Source organism: Simochromis diagramma, unplaced genomic scaffold (assembly GCF_900408965.1).
Source record: "Simochromis diagramma unplaced genomic scaffold, fSimDia1.1 OVJJ01000618.1, whole genome shotgun sequence".
Lineage (NCBI taxonomy): Eukaryota > Metazoa > Chordata > Actinopteri > Cichliformes > Cichlidae > Simochromis > Simochromis diagramma.
In genome coordinates, this window is record NW_024387423.1 from 6,123,543 (window position 1) to 6,131,704 (window position 8,162).

The window sequence follows — 8,162 nt, forward strand, 5'->3', positions numbered from 1 at the left end:
TTCTCCTGCATCATGTAATGGAGCTGTCAGAGTTAAAATCACAAGTGGAATCCATCACTTCAAGGTAGCCACTCACAGAAAGCTTTTAAGTCCTCCGGCTGATCATATAGAAGTTATGCACACTTATCCTCTGCATAGAGGAGTTAATAACTGGATCGGAATGAGGTGAGCTGGAGTTGTCAGGAATTTCCAGAGCCGGAATTCTTCCAAACACAAGATCTTTGCACTCAATTAGAGTCCTGTGTAAACCAAGGCGCTCTCTAATCCTGAGCTCCTCCAGGTGTTTGCAATATTTGGCATTATGCAAGATGCATGTGAGTAAGTTACTGAAGCGAACGGCCTCCAAGGGACAGCTCTTTGTATTAACGTTCCGTGTGACTGTGCAGATTTTGGATAATGTTCATGCACGAAGCCTAATGTCAAATTGTTTCCAAAACACTGGGAAACACATGCTTTAAATATTCAAAAGTACTGTGGAACAGTTTGCCTTTACCCGCAAGCCACAGATTCCAGATCAGCTTCAGTAACTTGACTTGCAGTTCACGGTGAAATGCTTTCCTAAAACATGGAAACCACAAACACCCAATTCTTCAAACACCTATAAGACAAGTTAGGCTTCCCTGTAGAAATGCACGATTTTCATTTTAAAGCCACAAAACACAACAGGACACAGTTTTAATGGAGTTTTTCTTTTGAGTTTAACAAACATATCTTTTCCAAGCAGTATTAGTAAATTATGCATATACTGTTCTCTTATTTTTTGTAATTAAATGTACAAATGTCACTATCAGGATTGTGACAGCCTTTGAGTTTTCACACATTGTCACAATGAGCCTCCTGTCTTTGATGCCCCTACAGATGGTGCCAGCTTTCTGCCTGTGGTAGTGACAGGGGGTTCAAAGGCTTCAGATGTAATCTGGCTCCTTTTTACAAAAGAAATGACAGAGTGAATAAATTGTTAATTATTTGCATTTTCCCGCTCCCTGTTTTAGAACTTCCTAGCCACCAACAGCTGTCCAGAAATCCAGGGGCATCTGTACATGAAGGAGGTGGGAAGGAAATCATGGAAGAAGGTTTACATGTTTCTGCGGCGCTCAGGGCTCTACTGTTCTACAAAAGGAACCTCAAAGGTAACGGCGGCTCGCTCCATTCATCTCAGACGCGAAATACAGTCCACCTTAAATGTAATCTCCTTGAAAGAAACTCCGTATTATTGACGGCCGAGTTGCACACGCCTCTGTCTGTTCGTGTGCCTCCGGGCTGTCTCCTCTCTGATATTTTGATTTATTAATTTCTGTCTCCAGGAGCCCAGACATCTACAGTTACTAGCAGACCTCGAGGACAGCAACATCTTCACTGTCATCACAGGCAAGAAGCAGCACGGCGCACCCACAGACTACGGCTTCTGCATCAAGGTGAGACGCAAGTGAGATGAAACAGATTTTATCTAATTATGAAATAGTGGAATGATGAAATATTATGAGCTGAGTATGATTCATATCCTGTGCCGTTTCTTGTCTCAGTAGAACTGGTTTATCAGCACAGCAACTTTTTTTTTTTTTTCCCTCCCTGTGATTTATGAGTTATAAACTCAGACGAACTGTCTTTGGTTTTGTTGTTCATATCATCTTTCTCTCTCCAATTAATAATAATGGTGATAGAAGTGGTGTCAAGAATAAGAGTTTGATGCAGTGAGCGTAGTCTCTGTTCTGATTGTGTAAATTGTTCATTGGCAGCCTAATAAAAGCAGAGGGGATATGAAGGAGCTGAGAATGCTGTGTGCAGAGGACGAACAGAGCAGAAGCTGTTGGATGACTGCTTTTCGAATCTTTAAGGTAATTCTGCACTGCCTACATCACAGTACAGCCAACATGACTTCTAGCATACTTTTAATTCTTTGTAATGCAAGTAATTTGATGGCCTTTATTCACTACTGTTCCTTTTCCTTTGCAGTATGGGATCGTATTGTACCAGAATTACAAGATTCCTCAACAAAGGAAAACTTTACTTTCACACTTTTCAGCTCCTGTGGTAAGTTTACTGGAGTGATTGTGCATGTAAGGATATAGTCTGACTTAGTTTAGGTAAATGATCTGCCTTCGTATGTAGTCTGTCTGCACTCTTGTATTTTGACTGTCATGTGTCTTTGTCTCCCTCTAGAGGAGCGTATCAGAGAACTCCCTCGTGGCAATGGATTTCTCAGGGAGGATAGGCAGAGTGATTGACAACCCGGTCGAAGCTCAGAGTGCTGCCATGGAGGAGGGGCACGCGTGGCGGGTGAGAGATGCTCGGCTTTTTGTTACCTGTTAGGTTTTTGTTTTGTTTTTTAGGATCCTTGCAGCTCTGTTTATGTTTGCTCCGATAATTATAGAGAGCTAGTTGGAAAAGATGAATTCATTTAATTTATAAATGTACAAGGTGACTTTTAAGTACTTGATTTAGGCTGTCTGAAATTCCATTTTCTGTCCAATTGTAAAGGAGACAATGATCAGGTTCCACAGTCTTAAAATTAGACCATGCGTTCACCACATTTGATCTGATCTTTCCTTAGCCTGTTTAATGTTTTAGCGATTGTTTTTCACTTAAAGTTATCAGAATTATGTTAAGAAGCTACAAATTGCTGCTGTTTACTGTCGCTCAAACAGACCATGAACTAAACCACATTGTTTTGTCTCTGTGTGGCATCTTTCTCAGAAGAGGACTCAACGAATGAACATACTGGGGTCCCACAGTCCATTACACCACTCCTCACTAAGCTCAGGTAAATGCAAAACAGGAAAAAAAAACTTGCAACTGCTCCCTAACTTTGCATATTCTTTCTGTGTTTATAATGTTATTTTATAAAAATGTACTTTTAAAAAAAAATGTTATTCTCTGCAGTCATCCACATAGCTCAGCTCTGGTTCCATGGCAGGATAACCAGAGAAGAGTCCCACCGCATTATCCACCAGCAGGGACAAGTAGATGGGTAAGTAAGCTGGCAAAGCTTTTTTCTTTATATATTTTTACACTTATTTATATACCTGTATGTCTATATACATATAGAATCTGTAACGCTAAGTGAAGGCTTTTACAACATTTCGTCTCCTTTTTTGTTGCACAGGTTGTTTCTGCTGAGAGTCAGTCAGAGTAATCCCAAGGCGTTTGTGCTCACATTGTGCCATCACCAGAAAATCAAGCATTTCCAGATCCTACCGGTAAGACTCTCGCTTACTTGTTACATGTCTCGCGCGTGTTTGTATATTGTTGCACCTGATGGCTTTACTTTACTGCATTTAAGTGCTTGCCAAATCTATTAGACCACAATTAAAGTAAGTAAACACAAGTGTTTTAGAACTCTGTCAAAAATTAATCAAGTATAATTCCTGTTCAGGAATGTAAGTAATTAACTCATTTTTTTTCCCTTATGATGCCAAATTAAATGTTTGTTATTGTTTTCAACTTTTTTAAAAATACAATATTAAATTTGGACCATTACATTAACCATTACAGAAACAAAAATATTATTTTGATAATTACAAGCAGTTGTTGTTGTTTAGGGCAGCTGTGGCATAAAACTCACATTGGGTGTTGGTCTAATACATTTGTTAAATACTGCATCTTCCATGGTAGCTTAATCTGTTAACCCTGTAATGCCAAGTGTACCATATTTATGAGTGTTTGTGATCTTTAAACCACCAGTGTTTTTATATTTTATATTTTTATTTTATATATTTTTTTATTTGTATGTATGGTATGTAGCTGCTGCACGGCGTCAGCGTCATTTTAACGATATTAATGCTGACAGCACTAATATAAAAAACTAAATTGCACAAAAATTCCAAATGTGGCAAAATCAAAACACATATATGCAAATTGATATTTAATTTTTAATTTTGTCATAAGGTTCAGTAATCACTCCACTTGATGATCCAGGCTTTTCAGGGTTAAAGCATTATTTCATAAGCTATGTTAAAAAATGCACCGATCAGGCATTTCAAATTATTTTGTTGATCCATAAGAGGAAAGTCTGATGTTGTCTTTTCCACCTCTTCCCTCCCTCTGCCGTTCGCTCTCGCCTGTGCCGCCAGTGTGAAGAGGATGGCCAAGGCTTCTTCAGCCTTGATGACGGCGCCACCAAGTTCACCGACCTGATTCAGCTGGTGGAGTTCTACCAGCTCAACAGAGGAGTGCTGCCTTGCAAACTCAAACACCCGTGCACCGTCGTGGCCTTATGACACCTTCGGATCACATGACCCCGCCCCCCAACACTTGACCTGACTCTGCCTAAAATGAAAAGAATCTCCCCGTTGATCGTTTCTTTTTGTTTTTATCTTTGTAAGAAGCTGGTGAATTGACTGACGTTGTTGTTGTTACACTTGTTTTTATATTGTTGTGAGTTCGCTGGAGACTGCTGATATATTTTTTTTTTTTTTTTTTTTTTTTTGTTAAATTTTTATTTTTTGGGGGGATTTTGTTTCATCTGCATGGAGGTTCGAGGAGTCTGATGCACAACTTCACTCCAGAGGCTCGCAGTTTTAAGAGAAGATGAAAGAAATGAACACTGCCATTTGTGTCGATGCTGTTGCAGAATCTTCCACATTATTCTTACCAATAGTCACCAGAAAAGCGTGGGCCCTCGAGGTTTTACCATGCAGCTCAAATGTGGGCACCGTTCCCCTTCAACTGGACAATCAGCAGGAGAATTGAAGCTTTCATGCGGACTACTCTGCTCTTTAAGGACAAACGAGTCTCGCTCATTTTTATCAAATGTCCTCAGAATGAATTAAGAGTTTGTCTCTTAGTTTTGTACTCGTTGAAGTGGGCATGGCATTGGATGCCGCATGATCTCTCAAGTGGCGCATTACTTAACTGTGAGGTGGTGCCATCGCCCTCTAGTGTCATAAGAATGCATGGACATTTCGAGGCACCAGGGTTTCTATTTTTTAATCCCATTGAATTTTGCAAAAATTAAAAGTTATTGAAACAAAGCTTTTGGTATAAGTACAAAATCTTTTCCCACACACAGCTTCAGTTATTATCATTAAAGACAAAATCCACCTTTTTGCATCCTGGATTTTAACAGCTCTTGATTTTCACATAAGCTTTTTATCTATCCTACCTGCAATTCAGTTTTCCAAGATATTCTTAAAGCAACTTCCACAAAAACAAAACAAGTATAACTAGAAGAGTGAATTTTGGTCAAATTAAATCAGTGCTTCATTTCTCTTTGCCACAGCACAGGGAAGGATAACCACTAGCATTTCCTCTAGAGGTAACTACCAACACATCAAAGGAAATGTGGTTCGTTTTTAAAAAAAAAAAAAAAAATAAAACACAAAATTCCCCCCAGAGATGCAGACGATCCTGTGGGGAGCCTCCGTCCCACAGTGACGCTCCTTTGCTCCATAAATGACCTCATAACTGCTGTAAAACAAACATGTGGCAATGAAAACAGTTTGGCGTGCTCTGACATTAATGGCAGACTCTGTGCATTACTTCTCACATAATGTTGCCTTTTTTTTTTTTTTCCTTCTACCTGGAACTACTTGTACCAAAACACACAGTCACACATACATTTACAGCCCACCTTTTTACCACCAGGAAAGACCTTTCACAAAAGTACACCATCAGAACATCCAACAGTGATACCCGTATCGCCGCCTTCTCGTTTTTCCTATCCCGGCCTTGTTACTCTTTCTTCAGCCTGCTGTTTGATAAAGTGAACATACTCAGTAAGCAGAGAGGGAAAACTGGAAATATTACTAAATATGTGTGTTTGAGTGACAACAATAGGAGCATCAGACTGAGAACAGCAGGTGTACAGCTCATACAGTTGGTCTGGAAGCAGTTGTGACTATCTTTTGTCCCACACAAAACAATTTGAATAATGAAAATAATTTTTTTTTTTGGCTGAAAACTTGTCCACGATGGAGCTCCTAGAATCACCTGTTTCAGTTTGGTGTCTCCATATAGATCAGCTTTCTCTTTGGCTAGACTCGTACACTCCCACTATAGATGACGCACAACGGGCATCTCAAAGTTACACTGGACGTAAATGTTGGAGGCTCTCGCTTTCCTCCACTTAAGTAGGTTCAGAATCGACAATCTCTTCGGAGTGTTTATTTTTTTTTCTACCATTTTTACATAAACAGCCATCTATTATTTGCCAGCAGGTTGTCTTAAGGTATTTTAGAAGTGAGATGCAGAATAGCAGCGCTATGTTGACACTCCGTGTGTTCACCATTATTTATGTAAGATGCAATGGCTTTTTTTTTTTTTTTTAAATTGTTGCAGCAAAATGTTTATTTATTTACCTGGATGTGACTGATTACTTGAAATTTTTAGATATCTTTTTCTCGGCGCTGTTCAGTACTTTGTTTTTGTTTTTTGTCATTACTTTAAATTCATTGTTCAGGGTGATTAATAGAATTGTAATGACATGACCTATATTGACTTTTTAGTTTTGATTATTCAGCAATGATTTGTTATCATCAGTCTTGTTATGAAGTCATGTTTAAAGCACACTGGCCTCCGTAGTGTTAACATTGTCATTCCAAATGATGGCACGCTGGAAAAATGAAAGAATGAAAGGTATCTGGGTTTCCCAAAGCATTGATCACTTTGAATTTTTTTTTTTTTTCTTTGACAGTTCTGATATTTATTCCAGATATCAAAATTTTCCAGAACACAAAACCTCTAAAGTTGGCTTTCTCGTGGTGTCCTTAAATAAAGAACCATAGACATGAACTAAAGTAATAAATCCACAAATGTTTTGGGAAACTCGGTCAGGTAGAGGACAACATTGTCTTCACCTTGTTAAAAAGGAGTTTTAGAAATTAAAGTAAAAATTTTAGATTGGATATAATAAACAATGTAACAATGGTATCTTTTTAAGAATGAAAAAAGGACGATGCTGTTTTTAATCATTGTATGAATGTGGGAGGAGTCTGTCACTGATGTTTTACTTGCAGAGATTTGGACGAATATGGATTATCACACAACAAAGTGTTTCACAGTTGCTGGAAGTCATCCTAAGCTGCTGAGTCCTTACCGTTAGTTTATTGTAATATGAAAATGTTAAGTACCCCCCAATGAGGCTTTGTTTTGATGTAGCAGATGTTACAATGTGAGGGACAGTACAGGGAGCTTTGTAAGTGTGGGTTTATATTTTACATAAAAACGGTCAGGGTTGTACTAACACTAAATGCAAAACTCAGTTTAGATTGGTGAACACGTGGAAGGTGGAGTAAGGATATTTGGTTATCGATATTTTTGCCTAACTGAACTGAATATACCTGGGTGGCTCAGGGCGCACTTGAAGCATGTTAAAATTACTGATCTGTCAAAAGACGAGTACACAATGATGAAAAACTTGGATATTGTAGTTTAATTAAGCTGAGACTTTTCTCCATTGCATGCACCACCCATTTGCTAGTTGTGATTACTTAAAGTATATATGGAGAAAATCAAACAGAACAAGCAATTTTTAAAGAACACAGTGTTTTTGGTTTTCCCATAATTTGTTTATATTTTTTTCTGTTTGTTGTTAAAGGCCTGAAATACTGGTTTCCTGAGCTGATTCAACCCCCCTCCCGCACCGCCAAATGCACACTCAAATTAGACAAGCGTATATCACTCATGTTGGAGCATGTTGTTAGCTTTGGCAGTCAGGTAACTTGTACCCACAGATCGTGCCTCTGATACACCCCACCACCATTCCTGTGCACCAACTAGGTCTAAGATGTGGACCAATGGCAAAGCTACTGTCCATATACACTTGATGACTACATATAAAACACACTTATACCAGATTCAGAGTGTGTGTGTATAAGTGTAAGCTGTTAGGAATGAATGCTTTTCTCTTCAGCTGCAGTTTTGGTGTGCTTCTGGAGCTCAGACATTTGGCCCTTATTCTGCAAAGGTGGCGTGATCTGTTCTGACTCTTGTGCATTTTCATAACATTGTTATAATGCAAGATAATGTGGCTGTACAAATGAGTAAAAGTAAAAATATATCTATAAAAATATAAACTTATGTATTTCAGGGAATGCAAAAAAGAAAACGGTAACTTATCTCTTTTTGTAAGAGAGAGCTTCTGTATTCATAATGTGCTTTGCTTCAATCTGTAAATAGTTTAATGGCTGATAAATCTTAATTGTAACCTTTTCAGGTATTTTTGT

General features: G+C 38.5%; 1 pseudogene; it reads left to right on the forward strand.

The window, feature by feature from the left end:
* The window catches only part of LOC120722040, a 62,494-nt pseudogene extending 57,524 nt beyond the window's left edge, over positions 1-4,970 (forward strand).
* Positions 4,971-8,162: the final 3,192 nt, after the last annotated feature.